Genomic DNA, 13224 nt, shown 5'->3' on the forward strand with positions numbered 1-13224 from the left:
ATCATGGCCTTAGAACTATGGCTTTACTGGGGAGAGAGGAATAATTTGCATAGTGTTTGCTTGTGCATAAGTGGGGGCTTTCAGGTTTGCAATCACTTGGTAGAACAAAGCCCTCGAAACCATCATGAACCATGGTTGTAGACAAAGAAAGTGCTGGACTCTTGGGCAAGAGAAGGGTTGCTATGCAAAAATGCACCTGGGTAGGAAACTTCAAAATTATAAACTAGTGGCATTTCCAAATGAGTGGCATTTTACTTTATGGCCCTTTGCAGCAGGCATGGTCACTCGGAAATGATTATATAAGGGACTGGTTTTATTACACAAGCTTACTTGGTATCTCTGCACACAGGCGGCTATCCTGGGGGAAGACAAGTTTGATTCAGAAACCCACGCTGAATTTCTAGACCTGATTTCTGGCCCTGGTGCCACCTCTAAACAGCTGTGTAACTGGGCACATTTCCTCTGCCTCTGCTGATTTTAGTTTCCTGATGAAAGACTTGCACGAGAGAATCTCGAATAGGTTTGCCAGATAGAGTAAAAAACCAAAACATGAAAACACAAGCATCTAGTTAAATTTGTATATCAGATGAACCATGAATGTTTTTAAGTATTCTTATCCTAAACAATTCTTCATTGCATTTTGTGCAGTGTGGCCAGGTAACCTGTATTTTATCTGGCAAACCTAGTCTCAAAAATCCTTTAGACCCAAAACTTGAAATCTGTAATGAACATATCTGATTTTTTGTGTCGGTTTCTAAGAGAGGGTGGGCTTGCTCAGGTCAGGAGAGAGAGAGAGAGAGAGAAGCAGTTCCTTGAAAACACCAGCCGATATCCAGTCCACAAAAGCACAGTGCCCAGCAGCCAGAGGAACAGTGAGGTAGCAGATTCTCCTCCCTTTGAGAGGTAGCCCCTGGGATAACCGTAGCCTTTTTGAATGGCACAGGCCCCTCCCATGGCTGCGGGGCTAGACTTCAAGGGCCCAGGTAGATAACTCTATCTCCTAAAAGGTCTCCTTCGTAGGCTGTGCTGTGCCCGATGCTCTAGGGAGAGCCGGGTGAAGCGAGATCATTTCTAGTCCTTTCTGTACAGAAGCAGTTACAGTTAATCCTTGCTACATGCCATCAGGCACCGAGGACCAGAGAATGCCCACAACAGAGGTCGAACCAAGCCATCCTTTAATGGAATCCAGGAATGGCTGGGGGCCTCCTTTGTGTCTCTAGGTGAAATGGAGATGCTTTTGTTTGGGGCAGGGTACAGGGGAGGAGTACAGAGCAAGGTAGCGGGAGGAGGGGGAGCCCCTGGGAGTGCATGTTGCAGAATGGAAACTGCAGTGAGCAAAAGGCCTGGGAACTGGACATGGGGTGAAAATTATAAGATTTCCAACATAGCCCTAAAAAATAATTGTAGATAGGACTTTACCCCGGGTTACAGCGAGGTCCCTCCCTGAAGAGTAATGACCACCTCTTCGGTCCATTTAGTTTGGGTCTTTTACAGTCTATCAGAGATGAGTCTCCTGGAGTCTGGGATCCCGTTCAAGACAGTGTGGAAAATGCAGAAATGTGTTGATGGCATTTCCACAGTCCTCAGGATCTGGGCTTGAGAGGACTGATTTCTGGAATGGGGTTGTTTACCCCAGTGATTTGTGGAATGGGACGTGCAAGCAACCCCAGTGTGTCCAAAATCACTTCTGAATACCTCTCCCCTTCCACCAACCCCCATGACCCCCCCTCCACGACCCGCCCCCCCAATACATGCGCAGCCAGGACATGAATAAACCTGGATACCCGGAAGGTTCCCATGAATTCTACCTCACCTCCGTGAAGAACTCAGAGCCCGGGTGTGAAGACTAGGTGGCTAGAACACAATGCTTTATAGACAGAGAAAAGGGGAAAGCAACTCTTTGCTTTGGATGCAAATCAACTCAGCTTCACCTTTAACGCGGAAAACCCGTGCCCTTGGCAAGATGTCTGGGGACCATTCCAGAGGTATTAATCTTCCTCCGTTTACATGTTAAATAGGTCTTTGGAAACTGTTTCTCTAGCCTCGCTTTTTTTCCTCTCCAGCACAATCTCCCCCTCTCTTTCCTTTTTAGTACAGTCAGAATTCCCCAGCAGCAGGAAGCCCCCCGGGGACAGAGGTCGGGGAGCCAAGACGGGTAGATTTCCAAGCCACCCTCTGGCTGCGAGGCCGGCCGGCAGATGGCGCTGTGCCGCACGGTATGGCCCCTGCGTGCCGGCCGGCGCTGGAGCGGGCAGGCTGCTCAAAGTTTCTAGTGCCATTCCTGGACCGAAACAAATGTTTGTGGAATTAAGTAGTGATTTCCTTTAGTCTGCGCGACTCTTACTGGCTGTGTTTTCAGGCTCTAGATGTTAACATATGCCATATATTGCTTTTTCGGGGGAAATCAGGGGTTTCCAAGCACACTTAAACCCATCCTAACCGCTCAAGTCAACTAACCAAGGTCTGCTTTTCTGATAAAATAACCCATAAAACGTCCATATTAAGAGCTAGAATGGTTTGGAAGACAAAGAAGTGCTGAAAAATGTAAGTAAACAGAGCACCTAAGATTTTTTCTTTCTAAATAAACCAGAGGGGTAGGGGGATTCTTTTTTTTTTTTTTTTACTTTCCAGACTCAAAAAGCATGAAAGTGGACAGGATGAAACTCAAAGCCTGGATGGAAAAAGAGTGGGGTCTCTGGCTGCGAGGGGTGGGAGAAAGGGAATCGCATTATATGGTTGCTGGCAACACTTGGGTGCCATGATCATATATGTATAATTGTGGAGAAAATTTAGATGTGCTGGTCTTGAGGGCACAGCCACAAGGCCATGGGTTTTCAGAACCAAGTTAAGCAGCGGTGGATTAGGGCACTAGGATTTGTCACTGCCGTTGCTCCCTAGTGCCAAGTGACCCCATTAGTTAGGGCTCAGTATGTATTTAATGTTGCCATAAAATCCGTCTTCTCAAAGTAAACAAGGCAAGTCTGTGTGCGGCTCCAGCAAGATGTATGCAGCTTTGTTTGGGATAATGGATTTGCCATGATTAAAAAACAGTGGGGATTAGATGGACCCAGCATGGATAAATATGACTAATTGTCATCTCCTCGTGTGGGCATCAACATGGCTAGCACTGCAGACTAGAAGATGGGGGAGCAAGGGAGTTCGGGCGGGACCAGACTCTGCAGAATTGATCTGAACTGATTGATAAAGCAGGGCTGGAAGGGAGCCTTGAGGAGGTCTTGCCTTCTGTGTGCATGTGAACAGAGCTTTTTAGAATTTCCAAAAGCATTTTATTGCTTAAATTGGACTCTGGTCGAAGCCCTGCAGAGCGAGCACACAGCTGTCTGCCTTGTGCCGAGGAACTTTGGGCTTCTCTTTCTTAAATGTTGACGAAACTTTTGAAACTGGCAGAACATGCCATTTCATCTTTTACATAAAAGGATAGGTTTTGAAATCTTGATTTAGACTTTTCAAAAGTTTTTAGCAAGTTACCCAATTCTTGTTTCTTTTTATGTACATGGAGATCATGTTTAACTTCCTTAACTTGTTTTACTGTTTTGTTTGTGAATCAGGAACTATGGCTGTATGGGGTTTTTTGTTTGTTTGTTTGTTTGTTTAGATAATGAATAAATATATCTAGTACTGAAATTCTTTCTTTTAAAATAAGAAATATTCTCAGACTTTGAAACTTAATCATTAAAGAGTAATTGTATTTATGGTGATTAAATAAAACGATGAGGTATATTCATTTACTAACATATGGTTTTCAACAGTTGATGCTGTTTTTTTCACCTGTTTTCATTTTTTAAGCGAAAGTTCAAAGACATTTTTCTAACCAAGTGTCATTTACTATGTCAGCATATGCTGTTTGTACCATGAATATTGTTAACAAAGTGGAATGAAACTTTAGTGCTGCCACTAATAGCAATATATTACAAACATTGCAAATTTTATCCATAATATCCAGAAGCTGATTTTGGATCCAATTTAGAGCTGTCTTTCAAACAGAGCCACATTAAATTTAAAATTAGTCAAGGATTATAGTTTCCTATGAAGAATGTCTCCACCTCCAATATGAGCAAATGTCATCAAAATGAAAGGGGAAAAAGAAAAGAAAAGAAAAGATGAGATGAGATTGTTTTGACACAAGCGAGAGGAGCTTAGTGTTGTTTCATTTTTAACCTCATTTCAAATTATCTTTTAACCACCCTGATATTTCTGCATAGAGATAATCACATCTCATCAGCCTTCTCAAAACCCAGCAGATCCATACCCAGAGCTCATGCTTCTTGTTAAATCATACTGCTAAACAAAATGTTACAGCTCCTGCAGAAAACTGATGGAGATGGGCTTCACCGGACGGTCTTTTGTTCGTTTGTTTTTCTTTCCATCATTCAATTTTATTTTCTCTCCTTGGGTAACTAATTTTCATAAGGTGTCCAACTGTTTTTCCTAGAAAGTCAGGACATGAGTTTAAAAAAGATAAAAGCAAATCTGCCCTATAGATGATGAAGATAAAAACCTGTTGAAATGCTCCTGGGAAAAAAATAAACACATGGATTCACAGGCACATTGAATAGAAGAAAATCCTTCGCGGGGACGGAAACCTGGGACTTGGGGAGAAGAAAAAGTGACCCTGGCTTTCCACATACGTAATCAATTATTCCTTAGCATCCTTTTAAGAATTTGCATATCGTGGAGGTTTTAACAAACACACCAGGAACACTGGGCTTATTTATTTTAGCAGTTTTGCACCTGCAGATGTAAAATCAAAAGCCCCCTGCTTAACATGTGAAAAACTAATATGTAAATGACTGACTGCCTTATCTGTACACAATTTGCCTTAACTTCACTTCCTCTTACTTTGTCATTTAATTTGTACGGTTTCCAAATCAGAGCGACTATCATCTATTAGTCCCTCTGGTGACAGAGGGCAGGGCGTTGTTGTATCCGAGTTAATAAAGCAGAAACACAAGCCTAATTACTGGCAAGATAAACCATGCTGACAGGGGTTCCCTTCCTCGAGGTCTAGAGGTCTGCACCCAGACATTTTGTAGGGAGACTGTGCACCAAGGACAGACAGAACCCAAGCAGGTGGGGTGCGTTTGTTTTCAGATAGCAATCCTGATGAATTTCAGGAATCGTCTTCTCCAGAGCATGAGGTGGTAAATTGTGCATCCACCCAGGGAAGCAAGTGCATATTCATTAATCACATGAGATAATAAGGGGCAAAGGTGCTTTATAACTGCAAGGGGCAAAACAAATAGAAAGTGGCATTTTTGTTATAAGGGCATGTACGTATGTTTAAGTAAGTCTGCATACACATGAATGTGTTAAATAGCTCAGAGGTGGTGAGAGGGGGTGTGTGTGTGTGTGTGTGTGAGAAGTGATGGGGAGGGGGAGGAGAGAGAGGGAGAGACATTGATTGAGCCTGCAGTCACACCATGGAATATATCCCTCTATGGAAAAATTTAAGAATATGGATTACATATATATATATATATATATAATCTATATAATATATATATAATGTAACATGGGATCATACTATACATAGCATAATGACTCAATAACCTTTATAACATAGAACCTGATTGAAAAATCTGACTGACTGATCATTCAGAGGCCCATATTGTGTTTTTATAGGCTTAAATCATACGTATATGACCCTACCATATTTATGCGGCTTGATAGGCATGCTGAGAAATTTCACCACCCTGTGTAATATGCAAAACTCGAACACCATCGCTAATACTGTCACCCTCTGTGATTCCCTCCCTCTAATAAACAAACAAAAAGCCTACCTGAATAACTAACATTTAAGAGACATTCATAAAAAGAAAAAGTAAACACACAGGTCCTGACTCTTGACTTCTTGGATGGGTGCAGTTATCAGTGGACGCTGTAGCAAAAGCTGAGAAACTCTGTTTGGAGGGTGGCTCTATTAACGCAGCTTTGTCCAACAAATATTAAAATTGCAAAGTAATTTGCCCTTTTGACAATGGCTAATGAACTTAAGTAAGCAGAATGAACTTTAATAATTGAGGAAATTGTGCAATTAAGCTGAAAGCAGCTAAAAATTACAAATAAAATTAACCTCTAGTTGAGCAAGAATGTTACTGCTTCTATTACCAACCGGTTTGTGTGGGTATCAAGAAAGTCTGGAAACTTTCAAGTGACTCTACGTTTATTGTGATGATTTACCACAAAAATATTGTCCTCATTTTTAAAAATAGAAAGGAGCCTTAATACTTCTTTTCCACAATATGTTTCTGAATAGCCATGTGGCTGGAATTACATAAAATGTCTCATTGGCGGGGGGGTGTTTTAATTTTGATTTCAGGTTTATGGTCCTATCTGTGTCTATGTTAACTTTACATGGATTACATTCAGAAAAAAAAAAAAAATCTTTTTACTAGCCTGGCTTGGCTGTCTCATACTATTAGGCTCTATATGTCCGGCTTCTACAAATCTGTTAATACATAAAACCATAAGAAGCTTCTTATGTTCCAACCAGGTTAGACTGAAGACATCAGATTAATATTTGATAACGTAGAAGCGCCCTTAATCAGATTTGCTTATTTCATGACAGAATGTTTCTGCAATTATCATAATGGTTGTGCTAAATGTGTTTGTCTTTGTATCTGGCTTTGGGCATAATCTTCTCTCTTGAAAGCCACTCAATGTAGAACTTCAGATTCCTGCACAAAACCCAATTAATATTAAGATGACAAGCCCCAATGAGCTCCAAAGAGGCAACAGCTGAACAGACTCTAACATTCTTAAGTACAGATACTTGAGTGATCAAGTACATCTAAGGGAGACACACAATTCAATAATCCCTTTCTCAAGAAAGTCAAGAGCCCTGTGAGATACGAGGGAAATCAAAGGAACACATCAGAAAGAAAATGACGGCTCTGCTCCTGTAGCGTCTCTATTAAAATGCAAAAGTTATGGATTTTTTTCGGGGTGATGGGAACCTTTTCTGTTTTTATTGATTTCTTTTTATAGCTTGATGATTTCTCTAAGATTATCTTAAAAGCTTAAAGAAAAAAGGGGCCTCATCAAAAGGTATCTTGCATGACAGAAGTGTATATAGTTTTGGGTAACATGATGTGGCAAAGGCTCTGTACAGTCTGGGAAGAAAGGGATTTTGCTCCTTCGTCAGCCTGGAGAAGGGCTGCAGCCTCCATGGTAAAATGAACATTGTCCTGCCACATAGGTGCATGTGGCAAACCCACCCTGCTCGCCCCTGGACCAGTGAGGAGAGATGAGTTGGGGGCCTGGAGCGCCCTGAGCATTTGCCAAGAGACAGACTTGCAAGCGCTGTGTTAACAAACGGAGGTCCATTCACCTTGTGGAAAGCAATCGCCTTCGTACCCTGACCCCCGATTTCCTAGCATCCTGGATGACGCCTTGACTTTACAGCTAACTTCGCTGTCCAGAGGTGACATCCTAACCCATTGATTTGTAATCAGAAATTGGTTTCCTGTCACTTTAAAAGTGAGGCACTAAGGGGCAGTAAAAACAAGGCTGTCGGAGCTAAATGGAGCTGTAGTTCAGGCTTGGGGCCATCACACACTACCTTTCCCATGTATTTCTTACATCAAAAAACCTCCGTGGCGCGCTTTAAACGGCTGGTGACACCCTCTTAGGTGACTTATGGCTCTGTCAAATCAGCTTTGTAGAAACTCTTTCACATGTGCCAAAACAAAACCAAAAAATAAAAAAACGAACCCCCCCCACCCATATGCCTGTGTGTGTGCACAGGGACGTGCCAGTCCCTGTCCCCTGAGGGAGTCTCTGTGCCCTGCATTTCAGCGGCAGGAAGCCCGGCTCTGGTCACGCCACGTCACCTAGAGTTCACTTTGCTCGGGAACCACAAAAAGTGAAACCAGCCAGTGTGGCCCTTGCTCGTTGCCTGATGAATCTGGTGAAATCGGGGAGGCTGCCTGCCCAGTGTCGGGGTCTGTCCCAGGTGTGGAAGGACCATGTCCGCATCCCCCTCCCCACCACACACACACACACACACACACACACACACACACACACACGTGCACACACACAAATACCCACCTCCCACACATGCCACCCCCACAGTTTTTTTTCAGGGGTTCCCTCTACAGTAAACAACAGGGAACAGGGGTCATTATAATCAAAAAACTACCTAGCCTGGGGTCGAAATAGGTTCCCCCTGGCTTAGGCCAGTGCTGGAAAATTACCGAGAAAATGTTTTCAGAGATTCCTCTTATAAACCAGACACAAATTCCATCCAAATTCAGCTCCCAGTTGGCCCCGGAGCCCTCACTTCCTTTCTCTGCTTGTCACCACAAGGCAGGATTTCTCAGGAGCGAGCCCCTCACCCTGGGAATAATCTAGACACCGTGTGCCAGGGCATCAGGCATGGACAGTTCTCCTCACAGAGTGCATCGCCCCAAATTGTGAAATATTTGAAACAAAATGTGTTCCTGTTGCCTTCTGAGGTTCCTGCTAATTAATATTCAAAAGACTCAAAGAGGAAAAATGGATACCTAAATCATACATATGTATATGCCTTTTAAGCTTTATTATAAAGGCAAAATAACCCCTTACTTGGTTAAAATCCAACTTGAGTCAACATACAAAGGTGACTGCACTGTAATACTAGACATATCTGCATTATGTAGGCATGTTACTGCGCCACCAGAATCCCTCAATAGTAATTATTATGCCAAGCACCCTGTTGGCACAATTACACTAAAGCTCTAATTAGTAGCAGTAAGATTAGAACCCCTACATGTTAAATCTGTAGAAGCAACGCTGAGTGAAGGATTTAAAACAGTTTCAAAACATTGTATTGTCTTTATTACAGTCTTTATACTTCAGTAAAGAAGGGTTTTCTATAAAATGCACTTAAAATAATCTGGTCCTGTCACTAAAAATAGGAAAGATAAGGTAATTGCAGTCAAACCTAGTGAGTCGGCTTGCTACCTAGGTGCATTAAATCGAAAATGACAAATCTAGTGAACTCCAGTGGGAGATCCATCCTTCCTCCTTGCTGGACGCATTGGTATTTTTCCAGCCATCAGCCAGGGGAACATGCAGGGGCCATACTTGTCATGGGCCTGCCTTTTGCATTACTTCCGAGAAGCCAGGAGGCAGGCCTCAGGAGCCGAGCTTCCTCACCAATCTGATTGCAGCATCCAGAGATGTACCTGTCTCCTTAGAGACGGCGGCATTCACGCTGAGCACAGCACAGGACTCCTCCCCACCCACGGTGATGGCACCGGGGCTCGGCTACCTGCTGGGTGTGAAGCTGGGGAGTCCAGGGGAAGGAGAGGCCCGCCGAGGGGCTCACCCCACTGCAGAGGTCTCGGTCGGGCTGAGAACAGGCTGGGTCTGCAGCTCATACCTGAGCGTTTGGGGGAAGGCAAAACAACCACCAGGCGTTCTGATTACAGCTCAAGGAGAGGAGGAAACAGACGGGGATCGCCACATGCCAGGTGTATCTGTTTGGATCTGGGAGACTTTAGGCTGAAATTTCCCGTGAAACAGAATAAAACGTTTTAAGGGTGAAAACCTAGAAGCTCAGTGGCGGGGAAAAACAAAGCCATCTCATCAGCCTGGTAGTTTCCCACTCCCTCCCCACCCCCTGCCACCTCCACCGCAAACCCTGGTAGCTGAGGAAAGCTGGACCAAGCTAGGTCAGGGCTTCTCTACGGCCTGCCTGCTGTCCACGGGCGCATCTGCCCACCCCACCCCAGTTGTCTGCAAACATTCCTGGGCCTATGAGACCATCAAATCCCCGAGTTAAAAAAAAAAAATAGGAGGTTCTGGGCACACTCCCTGTGCCCCAGATCCTGTGCAGTCTGTAGGATCTGGTGGTAAATCGAGCTTATGATAAAACACACATGTGTACCTCAGCTGCCCTGTGGGCAGAACTTGGCTTACAGGCTTCGGGGCTGCAGTGTTAAGAATCTGTCCATAAACATCTACAGAATAGATAAACATTTAAAAATGTCTGCCTGGGCTTTTCCGCGAGGCAAACGCATTATTCATTTCGCTTCTGAAATGCTAAGCCAAACAACTAAGAACATAGGAGACAGAAATCCCCAAATGTTACAGTAGTTCTACTTCGGTGTCCCTGAACGGCAGTGATTTCCCTCCACCCACCAATTTCCCATCATGAGAGAGATACCTAGTGAGTGTGTATGTGTATAGTTTGCATATATGGACTTGAGAGGTGGGTGGTGCAACAGCTATAAAGCTGTCTACAAGAATGTACAATGATAAGAGGGCACAAGTCAGAGGATGGCCTCTGAATCTTAATAATTATATGTGCTCTGCCGTATGTTATATCTGGAAGGGCTATTTACTGTAAAATGGAAGGCCGGGAGAGTGTGGTACTTTTTGGCTTCTATGTTTTATGTCGGCTTCTCTTTCATAGCCCCAGCCTGGAAGAAGGAAGCAAAAACATCCTTCTGCCTTACAGGTTAACTCACTGCTGTCATAATTCCAGTATTTATATGTATGTACATTTTATCTACAAAAGATATCCACAGGAGAGCTGATCTTTCTGCAACTGTTACAGAACTATTAAATGTATATTAGCATGGTCATTTTTATTTAATGGAAACAAATAACAGTTAATCTTATTGGAAGGGTTAAGTGGGTTTACTTGGTAAAGGGCAAATCCCTTTGGATGCTTTCTTTTTTAAAGAATGGCTGCAGTGGCCGACAGATGGTCTTTGTCTGAGTGTAGCTGAGGACAGATACAGTTTCTTTTTACACATTTATGAAACTTGTAGATATAGATGCCTCGTAATATGCAGTGGCCTAGGACAAAGAACAAGCTTGGTGGACAGAGAGGATTAGATTTCAGATCAGTGACAGATGGCTGGCTTAGCAGAGTCAGATAAAATTAAAAGGGGGGGGGTGGATAAAAAGAAACCACTTTCCATGTAAAAGTTGCATCTCTTAAGACAACGACAGCATGTAACCCTCAGCTCTCTTCCCAACCTGGTGTCAGGTTCCTAGATTTAAATTCCCGACTGTCGAATATGCATTTGACTTTTGTCTTTGAGGAAGAGGTGGGCTTATTCTTTGTTGATCAAGTTTATCCAAGAGAAACTAAGAAACAAAATAATGAACAATTTGGCTTTCACCTTGGCCAGCAGAAAGTACTTCCATTTACACAATGTCACTGGATATTTGCGTGTGGGGCCCTACCCACAGCACCCCTCCTAGGTTTGGGCAGATTGTTATAAGCCTATTGGCGAGATCCGCATTTTTGCTTACTCCATATGCACCATTTAAACCCATCGCATCACTATAACCTTCGGCAAATAACCATACAACATATTTAGTGTTAATTTGTCACGCTGAAATTATTCATTGGTGTCTTGAGTAAGTCCGATAATATTTATGGGTTATGCCATTCCATGCTTTCTGGCAATGCAGTTTGCTAGATTTCATAGATTTACTGTGTCTGCTTTTTTATGACTGACATAGCAATAACCAGATTGCAGAGATATTTATGTTGTTTGTGGCTTAGCAAGATAATTAAAGGATATAAATTAATCAAGTGCAATTAATTAGAAACTTTATGTTCACAGCAGTCCTTCTTTGCATGTATAATTTATATTTATTGATTTCCTGGCTTTCATTAGCCTATGAGATAACAGCAAAAATGCATTAGAGAAGAAAATGTACAATTAGCGTGAGAGTGAACCTTGGCGTAATGGATAGATCAGCACATGTTTGGGGCAAATATAAAGCTTTGTTAACTGTCATAAGCAGTTACAATTGATGAGTGGTATTTCGCGACATATCTTTCAGCTGATTAACGGCGTTTTTAAAGAGTCCCCTTAATGGGAAGCTGATAGGTTGGCTAAATTTACATTTTAATCAGAGTATTTATGAGAGAGGCAGCCCTAGAAATTCACGCGCAGAGGGTGAGGCGACATTTCCTGAGGGACCGGAGCAGGGAGTGGGCTTTGGAGTGTGTTCACTCACCTCTTCTTTCTCTTGTTATTTGGCCCAAAGGGTCTGTGTGGGGGAGGGGTGAGCCTCCTCCTCTCCAGCCACACTCCAGCTGATCTGGTGGAGGAAGGGCCAGATGCCGGGAGAGGGGAACCCCAGTCACACCTGCATGACTTCTGTCACTGGGTGTCAAATGCCAGCCACCCTGGGCAGCAACGGTGGCTCCCAAGCTTCCTTGCCAAAGGCTCCCTGTAGGAGGGAGCAATATCTTGGCTGGAGGAAGAGCAACACCCTAGTTGAGGCTGCTTCTCCTGTTTCCTAAGTGGGTTGAAAGCCAACCCAACCAGCTCCAAGGAGACCCTGCAAGAGACTACAGCCTCAGGTGCAAAGGAGCATCCGTTCACTCCCAGTGCTCAGCAGCTCCTGTTTTAAACCTAGAAGCAGAGCCTGCTCCTGAACTGGAAACCATTACAACTCTGGTTCTTCCAAGCGGGAGCAGGAGTTAGGCTGTAGAAGGTAGACAAAACTTTCGAAAGGAAGTCAAAAGTAAATCCTCAGAGAGCAATGCCTTCCTCCTTCCTTCCAAAAAAAAAAAAGGGGGGGAGATGGGGGGATTTTTCTTCTAGAATTTCCACTAAAAGACTGACGTGAAATCCCCCATCACCTTTTGGACTCATTATATGTCCAGAAGGGCACAATCTGTCTCCTAAGCTAATACTCTGTTTCCAGGTCATGGTGCCCGCAGGAGCAGGTTGGATCTTTTTTGCTCATTAAAATAGATGTGATGGTGTCATGGGCAGCCCCCAACAGAACGCTTCAGGATTGGACAGTTAGTAAGGCCACAGGATGGGACGTATGTCTTGGCTGGTCAAGTGGCCGTTAATGTGCATCTTTGCAGTAGAGGACCTGTGTCTCGTCATCCCCACGTGGAGATGGGACAGTAGGGCTGGACTGCCATGTTATATGTTCAGTGAGCATTCCTAAAGTTTGTCTTGATACTAAAGAATGTCAGGAAGCCCTCTGGAAAAAAACAAAAACCAAAAACCAAAAAGTGTTTCCCCCAAGAGAGCTCATTCCTGGTTCAGAGACAAACCAGTATGATCTTCAGGGCTGCTCAGAAAATGACTCGAACACAGCGAGGCTGGGGGTCTGATCTTGTTTCAGGCAAGGACTAAAGCCATTGCCTTGAATCTTCCTAAAGACCTTCTTCTTCTTCTTCCTGCTTTTATGCAGCCTGAGGGTTCAGAATCCCCTCCCCTATTTCCT

General features: G+C 43.6%; 1 long non-coding RNA gene across 1 annotated transcript in view; it reads left to right on the top strand.

Moving 5' to 3' along the window:
• Nucleotides 1-2408: 2408 nt before the first annotated feature.
• Nucleotides 2409-13224, top strand: part of LOC110260960 (uncharacterized) — a 189727-nt gene continuing 178911 nt past the window's right edge. The window contains exon 1 of the long non-coding RNA XR_014805898.1: nt 2409-2544. This is a non-coding gene — a long non-coding RNA (uncharacterized LOC110260960). The remainder of the gene's footprint in view (nt 2545-13224) is intronic.

This window comes from Sus scrofa, chromosome 6 (genome assembly GCF_054392235.1).
Source record: "Sus scrofa isolate SSC_HxYL_T2T_F1_AM1 chromosome 6, Sscrofa_HxYL_maternal_Yorkshire_Landrace_v2.0, whole genome shotgun sequence".
NCBI lineage: Eukaryota > Metazoa > Chordata > Mammalia > Artiodactyla > Suidae > Sus > Sus scrofa.